Genomic DNA, 13,927 nt, shown 5'->3' with positions numbered 1-13,927 from the left:
GGAGGTCCCAGGACTTGGTGGGGCCATGGATGGGATGTCCAAAAATAAAAAGGTGAGGGGTAAAGTTCATCCAAAATCTCAGGAGGAGGTTCCACAAGTGGAGGGTCTGCAGCCTGGTGCACTTGAGTGTCATGTGCACCAGGGTCTCCCTCTGTCTGCAGAAGGGGCAGGAGACCGGGGTGTTGGTAAAGCTCACCACATGCATGCCCATGGCAATGACTCCATGGAGGAGCTGCAAGCTGAGGTCTCCAGTGGCTTGTGAGATGAGGGTGGACTACAGACTCAGCCACTGGGGTGCCCCAGCTATGCCCTTGCTGAGCAGGTCCTGCCATTTGGTGTCCAGGCAGGACATGAGGGTGGTGTGGTGGATTGTGTGGTGCACAAGCATGTAGAGGTGGTGGTGATGGACAATGGAGTAGCGGACTGAACTGATGCCCTCCAGCCGGCTCAGGTGTTGGAGTGGGGAGTGCTGTGAGATCAGTTTGGAGTCTACCTGTGGCCAGGTGGTGAACTGCTAGTAGACGAAGTGGCCTCTGAGCTGTGGGGGACCCTAGTCATTCCCTCTGTGGCAGCAGTGCCTCCTGGGACTACGTAGGCAGGCTGCTGGAAGGCCAGATGCTGCCTCAGCTTGGAGGCAGCACGCAGCGCAGTACAACTGTTCCCTGAGCCTGCCTGGGGAGCAGCACCTGGTGGGCGTCCAGCAGGTGGGCTTGGGGAAGATTTGGATTGGGCCTGGTGCTACCTTCAAGTTGGGGCAGCACCCAGCTTGCTGGCAGCCCACCCAGATGGCTCCAGGGGGTGCCACCACTGTGGAGGGAAGGACCCAGACCCCTCACAGCTCAGGGGCTGCTTGGCCCACTGGCAGTTCACCCCCAGCTATGGGAGAGGTGGGCAGGCCCCGCCCAAAAAAAAAAAAAAAAAAAAGGATTGGGTCCCTTGCCACTTCTGTCTTACTCAGGCTCCTGAGGCTGGCAGGATGACTGGGGCAGCCTGGGAATGGGCTGGCTTGCCTCTGGGGCAGTGCAGGAAAGTGGCAGGAGGGCAGCTGGGTTTGCTGGTGAAAGGAGAAGGTTGCAGGGGTGGTGCATGGGGCACTGAAAGCCAAGGCAGGCTTGGGGAAGCATTGAATCAGGCTCCTCTGAGCTGGGACAGCACCAGGCCAACTAGTAGGCTACCTGGGCCTCCAGTACCCTGTGCACCATTTCTGCTACCTTTTCCTGCCACCTAGCTGCCTTCCTGCCACCTTCCCATGCTGCCCTAGGGGCAAGCTAGCCCACTCCTGGGTGTCCCCAGGCATCCTGCTAGCCACAGGAGCTAGCTGAAGGCAGGAGCAGTGAGGGGCCTCATCCTTTTTTTCTGCTGAGCCTGCCTGCCTCTCCCATAGCTAGGGGGTGAGCTGACAGCTACATCGTTGCAATTTGCAACTTTGTGAATTAAACTATGTTGGGATGTGTACAGTATGTAAAACATCTTGCATGTGTACAGTGTGATGCCATTAAGCCACATGAAGTGACCTTTTTGTCATGTGTACATGGTAACGGTGTTATGTGTACAAGCGCCCATGCTTGCTAATGTTCTAAGGACCAGTGAAATCAATACGCCCCTGGCAAATTATGATTTGGGAGCTTATTATCTCTTTGTAAAACTCATTTTCCAGCCTACTGAATAAGCTTATAAAAGCATAGTTTTAATATGCTTCCTCCTCAGTTTTTAATTCCCTGGCCGACAGTAAAGAAAATTCTACCCAACTCTCAGGACAATTTATATTATTCTTTTATCTTGATGGCATATTGATCCAGATGAATATGCCTTCTTGAAAATAGTGAGTATACATCTACAATCTGGCTTGCAAAGGGCATACATAGAGTTTTCTTCTTTCTAGGGGCCTTTTGTTATTCTATATGAAGTATAATATAGCAAGAACAGGGCATACCTCCTTCATGGGTGAATCTGAATTTTTTTCTTTTTTTTAAACTTGATTAGGGCTATTCCCTGACTTCCTGAAACCTATGGTCGATATGTCTTTCTGGACTGAAATAAATACATTTCAATTATCTGTTTGTTTTAGTAAACAAAAACAAACAAAATAAAACAAAACAAATGTCCCTGAATAACCTCCAAGACAGTGTGTTTTTCACTCCATGCTTACTCAGTAGTCATCTAGGAAAAGTCCCACAGATGTGAGTTAGAATCTTCCAAAGAATACAGTAAACATAAAGGCTTATTTACATTGGAAAATTTTCCCCATTGTACCTGCCAAGTCTCCTATCATCACTCTTTGGACTCCCCTTCAGGATTATGGGTGCTTGTTTTGATTTAGCTTGCCCTCTTTTCCAAAGTGACATGAATTTTTATAGGTGTGTTCTTCTGGAGGGTGTATACCAATATAACTATAGTGCTTTAAATTCATAGTCTAAAACCCCAGAGTCATAGAGAAGTAGGGCTGGTAGGTGTTGAGGGGAGACTTCTAGGATGCAAGGCTGGCTGTTAAATCCTTACAACCCCCCCCCCGCCCCAAGTGGTATGTGGATATTTTCTCTCAATTGGATCCCACTGACCTCTCTCCTGCTGGTGTTACAACAGGAAAAAGGGTAGGTTGCCCAGGATAGCACGGCCTGGTGCCAAGTTCCTGCTATACTCCCGTGGATCTGGCTGTACTGGGGGGGAAATTTACCTGGATGGGTCTGGGTGAGTGGCGCTTCCCTGGTACACTGGGGAAGAAAGTCCAGGGAAAACCCAGGAAACGGGCAGGCCCTGGGGGCATGAGAACATGTGCTCCAGGGAGCCTGCATCAACTGGCCCAAAGAGAGGACCAGGCAGTTCAAAAGAGGATGTAAAAAAAGGTGCGGTATTCAGCCTCTCCCAGAGTAGGTACAGCCAGTGAAATTGGGAGCTGTGGAGACCGGGAGAGATGAGAGTCCAGCTGGCTGAACCTCATGAGTTGTTGAGACCCAGAAAAGCCATGAGCAAGCATTAACCATGCCCTCCCAGAGAGAGAAGTAACTGTGGATAGCGGGGTAGTGTGGGTCATCCCAGCAAGTCTCTAGAGCCAGGAGCAAGTGGGAGATATTTCTGTGGGACGGTTGGCAGGGACTGACCAGGAAGAGGGAGAGTATGGACCCATGAAGAAGAGCAGAGCTTAGAGGGAAATTGAGGCAGCCAGAGCAAAGAAGAGATTTGCATGGCACACCAGGGAGAAGCAAAGCAGGGCTTAAATCAGGTGGTGACAGCCTAACTGAGCCATCAAACTGTGAAAGGAACAAGAGTGATCAATTTTTTTTCGTGTGTGTGTGAAGGAATTAGAAACAGTTGAGGCCGGGAAGAAGAAATTCTGCATTGATTTACCTTCCCTGAGTAAATTAAAGACAGCTGGAGAGAAGGATCCCTCTAGTATTTGATTTATGGTCAACTAGGACCCTGTATTCTGCACCTGGGGTCTTCAAAGTGATGAAGTCCGTAAGGCCTGAAGTAAGTTTGGAAAGAGGAAGGCATTTAATGAGTTGATCCATGGATAATTGCAGAAACTTTGAGTTTCACAAAGGGAGTTTGAGAGAGAGAGAAAGTCAGGTGAAATATAACCCAATTAGCTAAACTAAGGAAGGATTCGGCCAAAGAAAACAGATGTTGAGGAGCTATGGATCAAAGAACTTGGTAGAACTCAAGAAGAGACTTTACTAGGCATCTCCCACTCTAGACTAATGGAGAGTAGCTACCATCGGTCTGAGAGGAAAAGGGTAGGGTGTAGGGGAGGTGAAGCCCTGCAGAAGATCAGTGACCCTGCTAGATCTACCTCTACTTAGAGAATCATCTATCCCCCTTGAGTATAATTTTACTATCAAGGTGTGGCAGGAGAGTGGGGATGATGAGATGGAGGCCAGTGTAAATACAACATGGAAGTGGGGTGGAAGGGCATAGCCACTCACACCTGGCAAGGTTTTATTGTTAGTGGATTAAAAAAAAATTAAATACAATAACAGATTTGAACAGAGATTTAAAGTGAACAAACAAGAGTAACTTTATTATAAAGAGACATAATAAAGAACAATAAATAGTAATGCAAAGATTATAAAATAGCGATACCATAGAATAGCATACTGTACCATACCAGGGATCAATAACAAAAAATTATATGAAGAACACAGCAGCAAGTTACTTATCTTTCCTAATGGGTGAGATCCAGTGATGAGAGTACACTGGTCTGATATAGGGTGGGAAACAATGAGGAGTCAGCTCTGGAGCTTCACTCAACAGAGCGATCTCTACTCACATATTTTGTATTTTGACCTGCTCACTTCCCTTTTTGCACCACTTGTTGCAGTTCTGTGGCTCTCTGGTCCTTTCCCAGAATTGAGCTGCTTCTTCTGGTCCCTTCTCCTCTGGATTGTTTGCTCTGTTGCTGGAGGGTCTTGATCACCATCCCCTGTGGAACTTGGTTTATAGCCCTCCTTACTACCTTATACCTGTATTACTTTCCCATATAGGTTGTGCGATTGCTATCTGCAACAACTTATTCAATACAAGCAGTCCCATCTACGTTAGTCTTAATCAGGTCATCCTTAACTCAGGCTCAAGATAACCCTACCTCTCTGACTGCTGCTGACTAGGAGGATGTGATGGGATTGATCACGCAGCTATTTCTTATGCTGTGTTTCTTATGTCCTTCCAAAAAAGCAACTCCTACTTGCCATTGTTGGAGACAGGACACTGAGCTAGATGGACCTTTGTCTGACCCTGTACAGCAGTTCCTGGGTTCACACATTTATATCATGCACAAGACAGTAACATTCATGTGTAATTTCTCACTGGTACAAGTACAGGTTGAGTGTCTTGACCAGAAAAAGGAATAAAAGCTGCAAGACATCCATCAGATAATGGAGAATGCAGGCATATTTCTTTGCAATACAGGCTAAACTACTCATATTTTTCAACCAAATCATTATTGCTTCACTTGCCCTATGCTCTCGAGTCTAACTGGCTTCCAATCATCTCAATGAGGTGATCTTTCAGCAACTTAACACTAAACTTCAGAAAAGGTGAAATCAGGAAACCACTTAGAGTAAAATAATCTCTCTGTGAGGGCCCTTTCTCAGAAATACAAGCTTGGCTGGTCGGCAACTGCGAGTGTGTAGGAAGCCATCTGAATGGGTGAATCTGTCCACTCCTCTAAGTACTTAATGGGTCACTTTTTTCTCCTTGCTAAAGAAAGTCTGGTGATGTCTGCATTTATCTGAGGAAGCTAATGACAAAGGGAGGGTATGGGCATTGCTGTCAAGCAGCAGAGAAATAGATTAGTGTCATTTTTCAGAATTTAAGTGCTTTCTCTACCTCCCTTCTTGGAAACCTTAGGGTCTCAATAGAGGAGGAAAAATGCATTAAATTAGTGGAACATGGTAATATTTTGTATTACAGTCATTAAAGGGGTGGGGATGTTGGTGGTTAGAGTAAAGAGTGGGATCACTCCCAGTTCATAAACAGGACTCTGGCATGATGAAAGATTAAAATGGGCAATGTTTAGTTATTAATATCTTTTGCATAATGTACACATATATTTGTGTAGTATAATTTTGAACACATAAATGTGTTGGTAAATGTCACATTGAAAATTAATTAAAAATATCATAGATGATCTGAAAGCCACATAGAAGATAAATTAATAAAAAAATCCCTGAACTGTGTGGAAGTTCAGTTCTAGATCTGCATTTCACAGCTGTCTTTTAGCTCAGCAATGTGCCAAATAAAAGCCCTGGATCAAAATGTCCTTCAGATCTGTTGAAATTTGCAGCTCAGTCTTGACCCACACTTTGTGACTAGGGGCTCACTACTATAGAGATGCTATGAAATAAACCCCATATTGTAAAATGAAGAGCAATGTGAGGGCACAAGTACCAAGATACCCTCATTTTTTATTGCAAGTTCTCTCAGCTCTGTTAACTGTTTGCATTAGAGAAGTATTTTGAATTTGAGTTACTTCAATGAAATAGAATATGAACTGTCTGATTTCTAGGGTGCATGCTATTTAATTATTTAAAACTGATAGATTCCCTGTCTAGATGTTAATAAATGATCTAAACATACCTCAAAGTTTCCATACTGTGTGCTTTTTTCTGTCTTTGATTATAACTTGGAAAAAAAATCATAAAATATTGAAAACTTTTCCCTTGCAGCTACTGTTTTCAAAACCACTGAATCTATATACAAAGGAATAATTTAAACTACTCCATATGCATGCAGTTGGTTCTTAATTAACTGTATTCTCTTAGGAAAGAGATTAGTTGTTAGTGTGAGTAGCCCAAAACACATTATTGGTTAATAAAGCAAACAGAGCAGTTGGATACACAGACAAATGGGTAGAAAATAATTCTGAGCATAATGCCTTCATATATATATATATGAATGGGGTACATGTTATACTTGGGCTGCTCTATGTCATACAGCAAAAAGAGGAGGAGGCCAAAAATAGGTGATGACAAATTTAGAGGCATGGAAATTCTTTAGTATAAAATTAAATTGGATGAAGACTTTGATAGGCCAGTTTAGAGAGAGAATTTGAAAAAGACCATGGTAGGTTAGTTTAGAGAGATAACAAATAACAAGAAAAGAGGTATGTATTCCATATATACTATGTATATAATAATGATTGGCATAAAGAAAGCAACTTAGACTGAATTTGCTTACTGTCTTTTATAACAGAAGGATAATGGGGCAGCCAATGCACCTGGCATGGAAATACAGCTCAGAGATATCTTTGTACAATATATCAGCAAGATTGAGCTTTCCATGATTCCAGGAAGGATTGGCTATATGAGTGACAATATTCATAATTGCATGTAATAGAATGAAAAGTTGAGACATATATGTGTGTGTGTGTGTGTGTGTGTGTGTGTGTGTGTGTAAGTATATATACAGTAAAAACTTTGTTATCTGGCATGAGTGGAGTAAGAGGGGGTGGTGCTCGTTATCTAAAAATTCTGGTTATCTGAGAGTTATACCTTTTAAGGAAGACAGGAGTGCAGCGCAGCCACCCCTGCCATGAGCTGCCCCGGCCCCAGCCCTCAGTGGCAGCCCACGCTGCCCCACACAGAATAAACAACAGAAATACTTGATGCGCAAGTTAATTTGGAAATTAATTATGTTTTTTTGCTTATTTCATATTTTCAGAAACTGCCACTGCCTCTCTTCTTGGCATACGTAGAAGACAGCATGTGAAAACTGTTGCTTTTAAACACTGTTTAAGAAACAGACAAAATGAAACCAAAGATCAAGAAACACCACTCCAAATATATAAAGAAAAAGCTTGAAATAAGGTAGAATTTATTTATTGACCATATCTAAAAGTTTTCTGAAATGTCAGAGTCAATGTCAGCAGTTCTGATTTCAAGTAATGTACAAAAATATGCAGTGAGAGTAAAAAAAGCCCGCCTGGAACGGAGGTGAATTTTAAGCGTATAAATGAGTGAGACGTCTTGTGGTTATAATGAGCTACATTTGAAAGCCACATCAAGTAAAATATATTTGATTTTTTTTATCTGATGTTATGCTTTGTATTGTGCTTGTACAGTTGTTCTGATTAGACTAACTTCTGCAACTGTGCTGAAGAAAGCTTGAAAAATGGGTGAAAGTTTTGCACAGTAAAAATAATTTTGTTACAAATAAAGGGTGTAAAGTCAGAGAATCGAATGTTTGGCAAGCTCGTGCTTTCTGGAAAAAAGTCAGTCACTTGCCATCTCAGTTGGAGAAGGGTGCCTCATGGAAATTAATGGGGAAATACTCTTGTTTTTTTATTTTTCTATGTTAATGAATAAAGTGGATTTCAATTCATTAACTTTAAACAGTAGATAAATAACATGTTATAGACCAATGAAATTGCAGAGTGCCAGTATTTATAGAGAGCTTGAGAATGAAACCTCTGTTTTTATGGGTGCATGCAGCGTGTCCTTTGGATGGATTGTTTACAGCATAATCTGATAATGGTGAAGTGCTTATTGGTAAGTAGAACAGAGGTTTGTTCATTGCTTTCTATAAATAACACGCTGAGTTAATTACTGTGGGAATATGTTTTGTTTTCCTTCTGCGGCCCCACCCCCAACCAAATCTAACAGATTTTAATCCATTTTGTGTTGCTGCTCCAAAGTGGGTACCTTGGTTGAGGGGGAATAGCGTGGAGCTTCCCCAAACACACAAACATAATACCGGTGTAAGTAATCATTTTAATAAGATTATACAATGGGAATTGTTTGTGCTGATGACAGTGGTAATAGCCTCCAAAGGTGCATGTCTTACTAGGGCCTCATAGCTGCAGAATGCAGAGCATTGCTTTTCACTGCAGTGCAGTGATAGCAAAGCATGCTGGCCTTTGATTTGGCCATTCTCACGTGTGGCTAATGTGAAACTACATTATCCCTGGTGAAACGACTCCCTGCTTGCTGCAGAATGTAAGAAGAATTGACCCCTTTTTCCCCCCTTTAAAGGCGTAACACTACAATGACCTTTGAGCACTGTTACACCGGCTACACATCTTCTCAGTGCAGTGTAGGGTTTGAGGACCTCTCCTGGAGTCTGCCATACCTTTTATTTACTGAAAGTGCTACTTGCTTTATATTGAAATGGAAAAGTGAAATGATATCTATGAATCTAGCTCAGCGTTTTATTGTGTTCCTATACAAAGGAAAGCAGCCTAAATGTCATTGGAGATCCCTGTGAGGCTGAGCTTGCTGTCTGTTTCAACAGACAGAAGCTGCAAGGAGCATCTTAAGATGATTTGATGTTTTTAATAATCTCATCTCATGGCCAAAAGGCAAGCCATGACCTTTATTTTATGCTAAAGGTGTCTTTAAAAAAAACAAACAAAAAGAACCAACAGGAGATTTGTGCTTTGGATATCTGCTCAAGGGTAAATAGCAATCAGGTTTATGGGATGGGGAGATATTCCACTGTAGATTTGTGTGATGCACTGAGCTAGCTTGTCTACATTTTAATAAATAAGAGTTGCTGTGTTTGTCTTCATTTTATTAGGCCATATCTGGGCTCTTTACTCTAGACGATACTGCATCACAGTGTCATGGGACAGACTTTTGTGTTTACCCAGTCCTTACTCAGCCAAACACCCATTTACCTGAATCAGAGTATAGAGATCTGCCTAGGTAACACGTGCCCACAGGGTTTGGTTTATTCTAATTCTTATTATGGACCACAGTCTGTACCCAAGCAAACCGTCCACTGCTATCAGTGAGGCTTTTGCCTTGTGAAGACATAAGGACAGTGGGGTTTGATTCTCCATCAGCATTTTGAATTGGTTAGGGCCAGATTTTTCCTCTTTTGAGGCATCACAATACTGAGGGGGAGGGATGACCCACTTTAAGGATTGGTGGAGGATCATAGACATCTTTCTTAATTCCACTGGGGCTGCGCAGTGCCTTGAAGGAGGACTGTGCCACGGCTTCGTTACACGCTGGAACATAGCTGTGGCTGACGGTACCTCTCAAAGGGATCTGGCCTTAGTCCGGCAGCTTCTGGGATTTCTGGGGGCCATTTTGCCTAGAATGAACACTTCCTGGTGCTCTAACTAGAAAAGTGTGATGAGATGCGACCCTTACTATGGACAGTGCCTACTGAAAACAATTGTATTGTACTGTTAAAGCAAAGGTATGCTTTTCTTTTCTGCTTCTGCTGTTGCCTTCATACACCAGTGTTTAACAGAATGATACAAGCAAGACTTTAATGCATTATTTCAGCCCCACGTGGCTTTTGCCATAGCTGTAACTAGCAGACATTTGGAAAATTACGAAGGCACCTTGCATAGGACTCTGAGCCTACACAGCATGTTTTGGTCTTTAAAGTTGTATCCTAAGTGCTGTGACGGCAAAGGCAGGGGTTTGCCCTTTAAAAAGAAAAAGGGAAAAAAAAGAAAAACTTTAATATGCCAAGATGCATCAAAGCTTTTTTCAGTGGCACCGGGAACTGTAGATTACCATTTCTTTAACTGAACTATAATAAAGACGATAAGTATGGATTATTGAAATAAAAACCAGAGGGGCAGGGGAAAAAAATGAACCAACAAAACGTAGTGGAAAAAAAGCAGAATTCCAGAGATATGGGAATAGATGTTGTGAGGCAGGTTCAGTTTCTAACAGCTTGATCTTTGCTTTTGTGTACAGTAGGCTTTGTGTGCATTGATGTCCTGTCGGTAATTATCATTCTGCTGACACCCATATTCATGATGACACTCCATATCACATTTTCATCACAACATGAAATGTCGCTTTTTTTGTCTGTTAGGATGAGTTTAACCCAGAATTGAAAAGGCTAGACTTTTCTCACAACGGGACATTGATAACCTTGCAGATTAGTTCCTGATCCTATCTCGGTATTTGTCTCTCTCTCTCTCTTTCTCTCTCTCTTTTTTTATTATTTTTTTAAAGGCAGATAAGGTTTTTCCTGAACAAGCTGATGACAGAATAATTTCTCCAGATTGATTGTTTGCCCCACATGGACCTCTTGAGATATTTGTATAGTGGAAAGATGGAGATCAAAAGAGTGCAAAAAAAAAAAAATGAGAGTGAGTGCAGAGCGGGATTGAAAAAGCCACCAAAAAAAGAACCTGCTCAGGTTTCAGTCTGGTGATGAACAGACTTGTTAAGCATTTTGAGACCTGTCACATTTTCCCATCTAAAATCCAGGCATACTTTTAAAAAGAATTTTCATAATGAGTGTCTCTTTCCCCCATCTGAAGGGTCGGAGTAATTTCTGAAAAAGTTTTGCCATGCAGGGAAGTCAAACACTTAATCACATGCAGCAGTACAGGATAGATGGAGTACAGCTGACTCGACAGCTACAGGGGATTTGGGTAAGTGCCCATCATGTAAGCCACCTAAAACTTTATAAAATATTGACATTTTGGTAAATATCAAAGAATGAATACTTTTCTATTTATCTTTTTATCACCTGTCAGGCAACACTGACCTCACTGGCAACTTTAGCTGTGGAGGTGGAGGAGAAAGAGTTACATTGGGAATCAATTACTAAAAAAAGGAAAACAAATTCATATCCAAGTGTGAAAACAAGTGTTTATTTTTTGGTTTTATTGTTGTTTGATGGGAGTAGGGAATGAGTCCCTTGAAGCCTTGAGGTTACTTCTTCAGGTCAAACATTGGCAAACCCTCTCTCAGTAATTTCATCAAGGAAACAATCTTATCCGATTTGTGGTGTCAGTCTGCCAGTTCCCACAATCTTTGCATTGACAGAAGCAAACAGACAATTTTGATAAGTGAGATTTCTTATCTGGCTCCCATTGCAACTGAAAGACATTAGTTCCATGACTGGAAATAGCATCTCCAGTTACGACAAATGGACATAATGATTGTACCAGCTTTGTATTTTTTTTAAAAAATGACAATATATTCTTGATTGAGGATAGCTGCAGTTTGAAATCAAGACTCTGTTAAACTGATGAACTGATATAGTTCAAATGGACATGGTTATTGTAAATGTTAGATGTATCCTGAGAAGAATGTTATCATGGTCTGAAGACGACAGCTGATGGGACTTGATGCTCTGCTTAGTACTGTTGTGTGCTCTTGATCAAAAAATATTCTGTCAGTGCCTGGCATATTATGTTTTCTTTCACCTAGATCTTGAGCAGCCCCTGTCAGGTTCATTTATAGAGGCTGGCTCTAAAAATGACTTCAAACCTTGTTTTGGGTCCAAAATGGTTATGAGAGGGACTCAAAACAAGGCGAAAGAAATGTTCCTAAATGAATCATTTTTCCATTTCAGAACAGAATCCATTTGTGTGTGTGTGTGTCTCTCTCTCTCTCCCGCCTCGCGCCCCGCAAAAAAAAAAAAGTCATAGTAACATTGTGTATGTGTTTTGACTTAAAAGGTTTTAGGAAACCTAAGGCATTTCTTGCTTTCTCAAAATGAAGTATTAGCAGCATTATATGCCCAAACTGTATAACTGTTAGAAATTATTTAAGACCTCATTGTCAAATATTTGTTTCCCTAAAAACAAGGGAGTTTCAGTGATCCTGATTCTATAAGCTATTGCTGCTTTAGTAAAAGAAAATCGTATTTTAATGGTTGCTTTCTGAGCAGGAAGCAGATGGCCGCAGCATAATCTATTTGCTACTGACATCAAACAGTTATTTATGGAAGATTTATGTTTATATTGGTCTCTTCAAAAGAGTAAAAGGAGTCATTAAAATAGAATGATAGTCATTTAGATCTTTGTCTACCCCTGTGGCTGGATGACTGGGGACACAGGCATTACTGCGCAGTGTCTCACCTCTAAATCACTGGTTTGAATTTAGCCCAGGATTAGAAGTGACTGAAAGTCATTAGTGGCTGATGGCTCTTCGGTGGTCTGTGCGAACTGACATAAGATTTCTGTAAAATTTCTAGAGTATGCAGCCATGATCACAATTAACAGTTTCGGGAGAAATTCAGTGGACTGAACATGACCTGTTCACTACAGGTTTCAGGATCCATAGGGGTAATTCTACACAGCTGCGACCTGTGTGGTGCATGTCAGGCTTCAGTCTCTATGCCTGTGATCTGGCCCCTGTCACGAAAAGAATGTATTTGGAAAAGGAAGAAATCTTGGACTAATATTAGTCTTGTGCATACAGAAATCAGAGGCAATTCTACAAATGTCAGTAGAGAAACACTAATGAAAAACGTGCGTGAATGAAGTCAGAGTCAGACTGCCTGTCTCAAATATATTAAAAAAGAAAGAATTAACAAAATATCTATTTTACAAACATTAAAATAATTTTGCCCATCACAAATGGCTGGATATAATATTGGTAGACTTAGTGTTCAAGAAAAATGTAGTATGTATGAGGTGTACCTACTCAGTGCTTGTGTTTATAGACATTTTCTTTTCAGTCACTTGAAGCTTGCAGCCCTACTTGTTTTCTTTATATGATATTCTGTTACTCAAAAGAAGAAGAAAAATACAGAATGGATTTTGTTTGGAGTTTCATAATACAGAAATGAGTCATAGGGTGACATTGTATGTGTGCCTCATACATGCTGGTATAGGAGCTAGTTCTCTGCATTTCAGTAGCAAACTATTTAAATATTATATTAAGAGATTTGGATTTTACCACACACAGAGTAAATTCAGAGGTAAGGGCTAAGGTCATGGTCTGTGGCATATGAGCAATTAAACCTTGAAAGGAGTTTTTGCTTAATAAGGACTTTAAATTTTTGAACTAAAGTTCTCTTTTCACAGCAATGTGGCAGATCTCAGTTCTGATAACCTGCTCTCTTCCTTCTCCAATCTTCTACCAATATAAAGGATTTCTTTTTATCAGAAAACTTATGGTGCAGAAGTAAGAGGAGAATTTTATCCTGAATGTAAAATTATGAGAATTCCTGTTGGAATTAATCCCTTTTGACAGAATCTTGATCTCAAATTTGCCATCGGCGGTGACATTCTTCACGCTTTATTAGTGTGGATCTTCTGTAGACCTGGTTAGCTCATTTACACAAAACAATGTTGGTCTCTTTAGATGGAGGAGATTTTTTTTGTCCTGTTTTCTGTAGAAGCTTGCTAAAACTGCACTGTGGAAATGCACGCACTGTTACACTGTTTGGAAAATATTTGTGGTCCCTGTGGACCACAGAATAAGAGCTTCTCACTGTTTTAAGTTTAAGATTTCAATGTGAATTTTTGGGCTTGTTAGTTAATGGGTTTTGTTTTTACTGCAGTGATTTGAAAGCAAAATGACTCTTTTAAATAATACGCACATTGGGGGTTAAAACCTCTCTCTAGATTTTGAAAATGTTTTGTGTGTAACATAAAGAAGCTATATGCAACTCAGCATTGCAAGACATTAAAGCAATTATTTTGGCAGTTTTCAAAGTTTAAGCAGACCTTTCTTAGTATGTGTTTGTAAGATGCATGATACAGTGCAATCCTACTCAT

General features: G+C 41.1%; 1 protein-coding gene across 4 annotated transcripts in view; it reads left to right on the top strand.

Annotated features, from left to right (window-relative positions):
* The first annotated feature begins 7,888 nt into the window (after nt 1-7,888).
* The window catches only part of ZPLD1 (zona pellucida like domain containing 1), a 57,125-nt gene continuing 51,086 nt past the window's right edge, over nt 7,889-13,927 (top strand). For 2 of the 4 annotated variants that reach the window (XM_019523696.1, XM_019523697.1), the window contains exons 1-2: nt 7,892-7,985; nt 10,419-10,843. The gene's annotated coding sequence lies outside the window, so the exon portion shown is untranslated. Of the gene's footprint in view, nt 7,986-10,418; nt 10,844-13,927 lie in introns of all 4 variants that reach the window. The other 2 variants (XM_019523698.1, XM_019523699.1) reach the window with 2 other exon arrangements.

The sequence above is a fragment of the Gavialis gangeticus genome, unplaced genomic scaffold, assembly GCF_001723915.1.
Source record: "Gavialis gangeticus isolate Ggan-Ray unplaced genomic scaffold, GavGan_comp1, whole genome shotgun sequence".
NCBI lineage: Eukaryota > Metazoa > Chordata > Crocodylia > Gavialidae > Gavialis > Gavialis gangeticus.
This window is presented reverse-complemented; position numbering and strand designations above follow the sequence as displayed.